General features: G+C 38.9%; 1 protein-coding gene across 1 annotated transcript in view; it reads right to left on the minus strand.

Moving 5' to 3' along the window:
- ESR1 (estrogen receptor 1) overlaps positions 1 to 3,517 on the minus strand; it is a 160,549-nt gene extending 157,032 nt beyond the window's left edge. Inside the window, 1 exon segment of the mRNA XM_027634262.1 lies at positions 3,275 to 3,517. The gene's annotated coding sequence lies outside the window, so the exon portion shown is untranslated.
- Positions 3,518 to 11,436: the final 7,919 nt, after the last annotated feature.

Raw genomic sequence — 11,436 nt, forward strand, 5'->3', positions numbered from 1 at the left:
AAGCCAGTTTTATGCAGAGAAATAGCAAAAAGTAGGGAAATGTCAGGCACTGCCTGCTGTGCCAGCCATCAGTATGTCACAATTACAATCTATTCTACCAAACTGTTGCAAAGACTGGAGATCTACGTTTCTCTTTTTGAAGAAGGCTACCAGGTTCTTTTTCAATTTAAAAAAAGTCAAAATATGTATATGCCGTATTTTAAATGTAGCTGAGACTTTAGGTTGTTTTGACACAATGTAATTTGAACAATTATTTTGTTGTAGTAACTCATGCAAATTCAATCTCTTTAATAAGGAAGGTCCTTACTTCTTTTCTGTCAACTAATATTAATCAATTTAGAGTCTTTAAAACTGGAATTTAGCCTTTAATGCAGGACTAAAACTGTACGTTCAGAAAAATATAATCAAAAGAGTATGCACCAAACAACTACATATCTAAGTAGGTGGACAGGGTCAAGAGCATGGAAACTTTTATAGAAAACCTGGAACAGATTTATTCAAATAAAACATCCTTGCAATAAACTTAGGTTCTTGCTTAGGTTCTTGCTTGATCATCAGCAATCAAATATATTGTTTAGACCTCGTATTTCCCATATGCTATTCAATAACATTTGCGTTGTCATCATTATCATCATTCTGTTCAAGAAAGGTCAGGATTTGCATGAACATATGAAGTCCTAGAGACATAATATTAGAAATTGTTTAAATCAAATGGTTAAACAAATTCATATCCTTGTTACAGCTGTTGAGCATTAAGAGAGACAAAGTACATTCAAGTCAGCAGGCAGTTTCCCTTCTCCTTCCAACACTCTTTTTAATGGTCTCAAGAGTACCCAGAAGCTCTTAACACACATTTTTCTGTTCCCCAACATCAAGATCATTAGTGCCTAATAGAAAATATAGAAAATATAAGAATATTTTAAATACATATATATGAAATATATTTTTATATATTTATAAATATTTAAAATATATATTCTAAATAAAGAAAAAATAGAAAATAATAGAAAAAACGCAATACAAATATGTATTGGTTTTAGCAGAGGTATCTGAGTAGGTGAATCACCATGATTTACATTGCCTGGGTTTCCCTTCTGAAGTGTCCACTGAGCAAATATTTCTTTAAAGTGCCAAAACTTTAATTCAAACCAATTTTAATTCAGAACTTTTCCTAACATTAAACTGATGTCCCAGGAAAGAGAGTCGTATTTGATTTAGCAAATCTGGAAATCACTTTACCATGAATGGGACAAATCCCCAAGGCCTACCCAATTAATAACTAGACAATTGTGATTTTTGTATTCAGAATCTGAGTACACAATCAGGCAAAGACAAAATAGATCTTGTTTTCATACAGTTATAAACATACAGTGTGTGGAAGGGATACAGGAGAGAATGCCTACAAAGCTAACCAAGTTAGGGCTTCATTAACATTCACAGAATATGTGAACTAACAGGGAATTCTCCATTTCTAAAAAGCATTAAGGAAAAAATTAGAGATTGTTTTGATTAAAAACCTACCTACAATTGCAGGAAAAGAGACCAGTTTAAGACTGTAGACAAAGATGATCCAGCTTCATCAAATTCTCTGCCATCTTTATGTACATCTGTCTTTCTGCTATTAGGAACTGTCTGAAGTCATGAAACTCAAACCTGCCCTGTTGAACTCCTGAAAAAACAGCTGTTGTTGTTATGAGTGACAGACTAGTAATAATTTGAGGTCTTTTCAGCTGATTCAATACCTCCAAGTTAATATGGGCCTATTTTTTATGACTAAAGTATATGAATTTTTTGGCTATTGTAACAAAATATAATGAACTGCTATTTTTTTTCTCTAATTTTCTAACAAGAAAGGAGAAGAAACAAAATTAAAAAGTCGTCTGTTTCTAATGATAAAGAAGAGGAAATTATAGCCCAAAAGATGAAAGATTTGTAAAGGGATAAGAAAATTATAAAAAGAGGTTCTAAGAGATATAATAAAAAATCTCAGTTAGACTAGGCATCAGAATTCCAAGTTAAACTACAGGAATAGTAGCCCACACAAGCCACTGAATCATTAAGGGAAAACCAATACACAAGTAATTTTGAAATTCAAAAAACAATCACATTTTATTACCTGCCCTTTTGTATTGGTAGCACATTTTAATAACAGAGTTCACTCCAATTTGGTAGCTACTTCTTGAAAAATTCTTAGTGAAGTCAAGGAAAAAAAGACATGTACAAGTAATTATTTCTTTTTATGATTTGGTGTGGAATGGAGGCGAACAGAAAGAGAAGAGGAAAGATCAAGAGAAATGGCAAAGGTCTGGACTACACATTTGGTAGGAGGAATTTAGAGAAAAGCAAAAGTAATATCCCTTCTCTCTTCTGTCCTCATTCTTCCAGCTTTTCATTTAAATATGACCACCACATGGAAATGCTGAAATGTTTGGGTGCAAGAAGAAGCTATCAATAGATTATCAAAAACATTTTGTTTGACAGAAAGGAAGTGGCTACTATAAAATATATGAAAAGGGAAAGCATTTACTATTAGATATCGTTAAAGACATTTCAAAATGAAAGCTTGTTTTCTATCAAAATATCAAAATTTTTAATCATGAATATAATAAAACAGACAGTTAGTGATGTTTCATAATCCTTACTTCATTACTAAAGTTTAACCAGAAAAAAAATTGATGGGATAGGGATGAATTTTATAAATATATTTTGAGATTGACAATGGGCTTTTTTGACATGAATTTTATCCCTTTCTAAATGTACTATTTAGCTAACCCTAGGGACAATGTGAATATAAATCAGGTACAGAATTAATTCATTTAATACTACATGCACGCTATTTCAACACACATGCAGTTAACCTAGAACCATGTGCAGCATGATCCTTGCAGAAGCTATGTTGCAGAGTTAGAAAATAAACTCAAATTGCTCCAGAAATACAGCAGCACATTAGTAGTAAAGCTCATTTAACTTAAATTGCATATTTAGGAAAAGGAAATTGTCACTAGTCATTAATGTCAACAGCTAGATCAAAAGGAATTTCTAATACTGTTGTCATTGTTTAACTTAGCCTCTACAGGATCAATATTGAGAGGGCAGAATCTATTTAAAATGAACAATAGTTTGAGGTTCTAAAACAATATGATAAAAACAAATACATCAACAGACAGCACAGCTTTGAGCATGTAGCATAACCTTCAGTGTGTAGCAGAAAAAAACACTGGATTTAATTATTTTGATTATCACAGAACTATCAGACTTATAAATGGTTATTTACCTGCTTATGGGTTGTATGGGAGCTCCTGAACTCTTATTTCTTTCCCAGCATTAGTGGTAGTGCTGCCAGCTCTTTTGTCCTTACAGAGAGGGCAGGATTGGTGTAGCAGACAGGACACCTCACCCACCTGGGCACTTTCTCTGTTCCTGGAGAGGCTGAGTTCAAAAGCAACCTGTGCCTCCTTCCATGGGCATGAGCCCTCTTGTTTTTATGTTATAGAAGTCAGATGTTAAAGGAGAAGAAAAGATATGGAGACAGGGAACAATAAGAGGATTTATGGGGGAAAAAAAGAGTGGTGCCTGACTTTTCTATGGAGGAACTGAGAAAACTGTAAAAAAGGAAAGCTCTCTCTTCTGCTTCCAAAACTTTATTCATATTTGCTGAATAGGAATTTTACTAGCTGATACATTATCTCTCACTGCTTGCTCATGTCCTCTTTAAAAGGAGGGGATGAACTGTGACACACACTTGCATCCATGTGCGCAGTACACAGGTTAATCTGCAACTTGCCAAGACAAACAACCAAACTCCACCCTACCCTGAACACAGAGATTCCTGTGACTTCTGTGAGGAAAAATAGGAAATGCATACTATCATCCAGAAACACAGCTGAGGCAACAACCTTTCTCCTAAGTGGGATGAGGAACCAAATGTACAGCAGGAACCAAATAGGCAGCCGGGAAACAGCAAACATCCACATTTGTGAATCTTCAGACAGCACAGCACTGCTAGTCTAATCTGCACCACATCTGTTTGCCAGCACAGGCAACCATGAATATTAAAAAACCTCTCAGCCCAGCACTCCGTGTCCTGAGTATGAAACAATATCTGAAACCTTTAAGACATAGGTGAGAAAACCTAAAAGCCCAAAAGTTTCTCTCTAGCCAATTGAAGGCAACAGAGCAAACTCCCGTAAATACTCCGCCATTGCTTGAGTCAAACCCTATTTGTAATGATTAGATTTGGCCAGGATACTGGCAGTCAAATGTGCCATGAAATGCTTCTGTCACATCCTTCCTCTTGATAGTCTGAAGCTATTGTAGCTACTGAAACTATTTAATCCATTTTCCCCTTTGAAGATCAGGTAAAATAAATTATCAACTGAGCTTTACACACATCCCCACATTTTAGTGCATAATTCCCATGATACCTCTGGAAGCAGCGCTGGAGAGCAAACCCTGCCCCCCATATTCATTGCAATAAGGGCCATCAGGCAGTAGATAGGACAAGACGTGGATCAGACAACTGCACAGTAGCAAGTCTCCAACACCATCTATAAGCAGATGTCTAAGGATGAGGGGGAACAGGTGGGTGTCCATGACATTTCTTCCCACACTTAGCCAATACCCAGCTATTTCCATATATGGAGGAGGCTTCCTGAGACAGATGCAGCTTCTATAAACCACAAGAAAATACATCTGTGTTTTTGGGAAAGGTTATTCAAGGCACAGGAACCCACTAAGCTCTAGCTTAACATGCTGTATTTTCAGTAAACACATTCTTGAGAAAAATCTACAAGAAGCCAAAACCTAACAGAGAAACCAGAAAGATAAATAAAACAAGGATCTTCTGTCCTATTCTCAATCCTACTTTACAGAACAATTTGGCAGAAACAATCAGCAAATTTATCCTAAAAAGCACTCTATATTTAAATACATATTTAAACTACTTTTTCTATTAAAAAAGGGGGGGGAATCCAACACCTCCCTGTTTATAAAACAGGATATAAGAAACTGAACTACTTTAATTTTTAATATAGGGTGGGGTTTTTTTAAAAATACCACTTTCTCATATCAATGAACAATTATTTTGAGACTTAAAAAAATAAAAAGGAACACATTGACAGATTTACAGGGACATGCAAACTGATTTCTAAATTTATAGGACTGACGCTCTTTAAGTTGCATGAAGAAATGAATGCTTCTTTAACATGCAAGCCAAGAACATTCCTTGAATCTTGCACCCTAAGTAATTGCTGCTGAAGGAAAATAAAAAATCCTTGTTCTTCGTTTGTCCTTCTGTGTCTGAAGTAAACATGAATTCAAGGAGGAGGGAAAGTGTATTAAGCTTATTAAATACTAACAGGTTAATTCACACTACGTGAACATAACAGTTTGTTATGCATCTTTATGCGTGCAGCAATCCCATCAGGCTGCTGAGGGATAAACTGATCCAATGAAGCACAATTCTGGCAAATTTACTCAATCAACAGCAACCCTGACACACATACCTTTATAGGAATCTGTCAGAAGTAGTGAATCCTTTGATGGCATGCCACTTTAACCATAACACTGCCCTTTCACTTAAATCTTTTTTCTCAAATTCAATTACCTGCTTTTCACAACTAACCCTGTAACAAAATTGCCTGAAGGCTTCTCAGAAACACAGGCAAGTGAGCTTTGCAAGAAGGATAAGTGTGCAGCCAGAAGTGCAGAGAGAGAGAGAGGGGAAAGAAAAGGAAGAGGCTTATGTAGAGCCCTAAATAGCCAGCCTTGCTGCTTCTTGGCTGCCAAAATATCCAGGTGAGCCTGGTCAGCACCAGCTGCAAGATCTTCCTCCAACAATAGGCTTGGCCCACTCAGGTATTCCCTCCCTCATTGGTGACTGTGGCAGCTAGAGCAGCAATCCTACCTTTGCAGGGCTCTGGCACTGGCAAAACAAGCAGTGAGACTCACTTGGAGGTCTGCACTGAAATCTAATGCTAAACTCTACCTAAAAGGTAAAAACTTAAGAAAACTTAAACTCATAGAAAACCTGAGGGGAAAAAAAAGAGAGAAAAGGGAACTGTTAAGTGAGCCCTTGTGTGACCTTACCTGTGAAAGTCAGCTATAGAGTTCAGGCACACTGCAGTTACTGAGACATAATCTCAGAGGTTCTGACCTATTTATCTAGACAGACTGTTACTCCACATACAAGTAAGATGCCCAGTCTTATGATCTAACTCATGCAGAATTCAGAAATACTATCTTTGAAATCTTAATTAGTGTAGTAGTAATAGGCTCTTTCTCCAGTGCTACCATACTTCCTATGTCAGACAAGCCAAACGGCTACAAAAGAGCAAGATGTCTGCACCTTATCAAGCACTGTTAGATGATGTAATTCTATCCTTATGCCCTGTTTTCTTCCCTTCAAGCACATTTCTTACCTTAAAACAAAATCTTCATTCTTCCATATTCACAATATTTCCCCCAGAATTGTCATTCCATGTTACTGCCAGTCCTACATATCCAAAAGTCTTGTCTTATTTCAGAAAAGGTATGGCCTAGGGTTTGTGAGTTTGTTTGGGTGGGGTTTTTTTTTTGGGGGGGGGAGGCAGGGTGCTTTTTTTTTTACCTTTTGGACAAAATTTTCTAATTTATCTCTGCATTTGTGAAGAACAGAATTTCATCTTGAAGAGAAGAGAAACATACTGTAATCCCATTGCTTTGACTTTTTTTTAATTAACAAAGTTCCCATATTGTGTAACTTGCAATGAAAGCCTGAGGCAGTTCACAAGGCACAGTCTCCATGTCTACCACTTTTCAGAAGTCCTATCTTCCTTCCAGTTCCTGCACATCCCTTCTCAGGCTCATTCCCAAATAGCACTCCTTAAGCCCCTCATCCACTTACTTTTCTCCTCCTCACCTTTCCTCTTCGTTTCCTTCCAACCCATACCATTGCTCATTTGTTCTCCATAATCACAGTATGGAGAATTGGCCAGTCTTTGCTCATTGCGCATCTGTCCTGACCTAAGCTGTCTCTTTTACCCTCCAGGAGTGGAAAAGCACACCCCATAAGTCCTTGCCCTCAGTCTCCACAGCACATGTCTGCCTGCTCCCCCCCAACCAGCAAATCCTTCCAGCCCTCTGCCACCACTCACCACTCACATTACTGAGGGCAGAGGCCATTCCTGGCTCATCCAGGATCCTTATAGAGCAGATCACTTTCAGTCCATCACACTACCTGTCCAAGACAACCAAGTGATCAGGCCCAGCCTGCATGGGTTTATGAAAGGGAGGTTCTGCTTAACCAACCTGATCTCCTATGACAAGGTGACCCGCTTAGTGGATGAAGGAAAAGCTGTGGATGTCATCTATCTGAACTACAGTAAAGCCTTTGACACTGTCTCCCATAGCATTCTCCTGAAGAAACTGGCTTGTTCATGGTGTGGATGGGTGCACTGTGGATGGTTTAAAAACTGGCTGGATGGTTGGGCCCCAAGGGTGATGGTGAATGGAGTTACATCCAGCTGGAGGCTGGTCATGTTGGGGCTCAGTGTTGAGGCTCAGTGTTGGGGCCAGTCCTGTCTAATATCTTCATCAATGATCTGGACAAGAAGATCCAAGTGCACTCTCAGTCAGTTTGCAGACAACAAGCTGGGTAGGAGTTTTGATCTGCTGGAGGGTAAGAAGGCTATGCAGAGGGATCTGGACAGGCTGGATCAGTAGGCTGAAACCAATTGTATGAGGTTCAACAAGGTCAAGTGCTGGGTCCTGCATCTGGGTCACAACAACTCCATGCAGTGCTACAGGCCTGGGGATGAGTGGCTGGAAAGGCACACAGCAGAAAAGGACCTGGGGGTTCTGGCTGACAGCCAGCTGAACATGATCCAGCAGTGTGTCAAGGTGGGAAAGGAGGCCAATGGCATCCCAGTCTGTATCAAAAACAGTGTGGCCAGCAGAACAAAGGCAATGATCAACCCTCTGTACTTGGCACTGGTGGGGCCACACATTGAGTACTGTGTCCAGTTTTGAGTGCCTCACTAAAAGAAAGACATTAAGATGCTGGAGCATGTCTAGAGAAGTGCAATGGAGCTGGTGAAGAGTCTGAAGCACAAGCCGTATGAGGAGCAGCTGAGAGAGCTAAGAGTGTTTAGGCTGGAGAAAAGGAGGATGAGGGGTGACCTTATCATTGCCTACAACTACCTGAAAGGAGGCTGTAGCCAGGTACACAGTTGGTCTATTCTTCCATGTAACAAGCCATAGGATAAGAGGAAATGGCCTCAAGATGCACCAGGGGAGGTTTAGATTGGATATTAGGAAAAATTTCTTCACCAAAAGGGTTATCAAGCACTGGGACAGGCTGCACAGGGAACTGGTTGAGTCACTATCCCTGAAGGTATTTAAAAGACATTTAGAAGTGGCCCTTAGGGATTTGGTTTAGTGGTGGACTTAGCAGTGCTGGGATAACAGTTGGACTCAATGGTCTTAAAGGTCTTCTCCAGCCTAAATGATTCTGTGATCCTACCCCCTTGGCAAGCCCATACCCCTTGTACCTCTGATGCCCACCAGAAGCTTTGTCTTCTCATTCCTGGACCTGTAGACAGCGATTCTGCACTTGCTTCCTCTCACATTTGGGCTAACATCTCAAGAAGAGAGCATTTCAAGATAGATCCCAAAGCACTGTAGTAGAGAGCTTTTCTGGATTTCACAAGGAACAAGGAACTCCTCCTGCATGGATGTGAAGCCCTCAGTGGGGAGAAAAGACAAAACATGAGCTGCTTGAAAATTTACTAAGTGTGCAGTGCTGTCTAGTATAAGAGCCTGGATAATCTTAGAGATTAATTTAAATTCACTCAATTATTTTTTATTTATTTTAATTTTAGTTAAAAGGCTTAATTTTAGTTAGCGATTCAGTGTTGGACTGCACATCAGCAAAGATGTCCAAAGCAAAGCTGACACCCAGGCCTGAGTAATACGAAGGATAAGAGTTTTCTCCACACTGTCAAAAAAATAAAAAAGGGTGACACAGGGACAAGGAAGAGGAAAAGGAAGAGGAATTAAAGCGATGAAAAGAATTCTGTTTACTTTAAGCTAATGGCCGAACATCTCTGAGAAATGTGCCAGGATTTTAGATTAACCAGAAATGGGAATGAACTGAAATAGAAAAAAGAAAAAAATCAATGTTTGTTTTGTGCTCCTCCCCTTCCTTCTACTCTTCTAGGAGCACTAGAAAATAGTGACAAAGAGGAAAGAATTAATTGCATGAAGAAGAAGTGCAGAGAAGTGCAAAAAGAAGGAAAACCCTATGGGTTACTGCCAGATTTAAGGACATTTATTTTTGCTTGCTTTCCAAATGTAACTGGAGATGATAAAATCGATAACTAGGAAAAAAAGAACAGCTTAGGAGGAAAAGCAGAATGCTATGTTTGCATAACTGATAACAACAAAGAATTTTCAAATTCATTAGTCGTTGAGGTTAATGTTAAACAACACCTATTAGAGACAAACACTTGATAGATTGTACCGTATGACACTATTTGAGCTATCCAAAACAATCTTTGCTTTCCTAATCCAACAGCAGAGCAGTTCCAAAAGACACTTGTCACTTCTTGGCATGTCTCATAAAATTTCCACAGTGATCTGGGCACATTGCAGTGATCTGAACAAACCTATTCATTGAAGTAGGAGAAGTAAAATCTCAGAGGACAGCATTTGTAGAGGATTTAAAGATTGGTCATTAAACACAGACTTGGATCACTTCTCAGATGTTAGTACTTTAGGTTTATTGAAAGCCAGTGCAAAGTATCTAGGAATGTAGGTCAACCGTGGTTGAAGGCAAGACGAAAATAATGGCTGAAAAGGTTCAAGCCACCCTGCGTAGCTTCTGTCACCAGCCATACGGGTGTTAAAACATCCACTATCATAGCCAAGCTTGCTCTTCAACTCACACCACTTGAACAGCATGAATCCACTACATATGCTTCTGGCATTTTAGCTACAACCTCCAGGACAATGACCCTCTACCCAGAAAAGCAGCTAAAACTACAGGAATCAGCTGCATTGATCCATCCTAAAGCTCACACTGGATCTCAGCTTCCCCAAGAGCACAGGACCGCTTTTCCTCTCCAAGATTACAGACATTCTGGTTCTCTGGTTATGCAACTAGAAAGAAAAGCCCGCTGGAAAGTAGGAGGTAAGTGGTCATTTTACAGCTTTTGTACAGAAGTGTAGAAAATGAACCCCATAGCAAATTCTAAGCATTATCTTGTAGAGAAGAGCTATCAATCTTTACCAGAACTTATTAATATCTAGGGAGATACTGGAAGAAAAGATAAAAATAAGTAAATTATTTCTTTACAAAGAAAGAAAAAACACAAGAGAGTGTTTCTGGTAATTTTCCTGTAAATTTGCATTTATTGTTAAACAACAAATGGAACAAATACTAAAAAATTATTTGCTGCCTAGCAATAAGTTTATGTGAATCAAGCAGTATTAAATCATAGAAGAAAAGGCTCACCAGAAATCCATGGCCCTTTCCAAAAAAACAATTATTAAATTACTAAAAGAAGTGAATTATTATGTGGCAGTAAGAACAGCATTAGACTTCTTATAAAAATCATAACTTAAAAATTAATTCCAGCTGACCTGGATAGCAGCATTGCCAAATTCAGTGAAGTTATCTATAGTTACATTGCTATAACCATTTAACATTTGCAAAGGACAGAGAATTGGATAATAATATAATAGAGTAAGCTTTAAACATGCCTTACTTAACATCCACAAGATGAAAAAGGCAACCTACATGTTTAGATATTGCATTAATGCCCTTCCAGCCTTATAAAAAAAAAATTCTTTAAACCCTCTGTCAATGGGCACATGCTGCAGTTTTCCACCTGCATAGTGATGTTCCTCCTTGGACCCTATGAGCCATGCACTAACCTCTTGACATACTAACCTCTTGCTGGCAAAAATATCTTTAATTCTCCAGTCACCTTCCGTTTCCCTTTAGTTTAAAGATGATTCAGCCCAGCTTGTCCATGGTTACCACTGACTCACCACAAACTCAGTCAATGTTCCCAGTAGAAAACAATAGGGGATGAAAAGAAAAAAGAAAAATAAGAAAAAAGCAGGACAGGATCCCATACTACCTCTAGAGGGGCAGCATGCACCTGACAGCACTGACTGCACCCTGCATTGTGGGCCCTGGCACACAAAGGGGCAGGAGGAGGGAAGGACTGGCCACTGAGCTATAAGGGAAATACCTTGTTGAGAGTATATCTTCTGGACCAGCTGAATAATGTCCACTGAAAATCCATGTTATTGTGATTCCTTGAAGAAATTAGCTAACCCAAGAATTGCAAAATCAAGAGGCATCTACCTCTTTCACTGCATGGTCTGAGCTGCCTTCTCTACAGCTGAAGCACTGCTTCTCTGATGAGCTGTGAGCTTGTAGGAGGAAGG

The sequence above is a fragment of the Corapipo altera genome, unplaced genomic scaffold (genome assembly GCF_003945725.1).
Source record: "Corapipo altera isolate COAL_440 unplaced genomic scaffold, ASM394572v1 2b, whole genome shotgun sequence".
NCBI lineage: Eukaryota > Metazoa > Chordata > Aves > Passeriformes > Pipridae > Corapipo > Corapipo altera.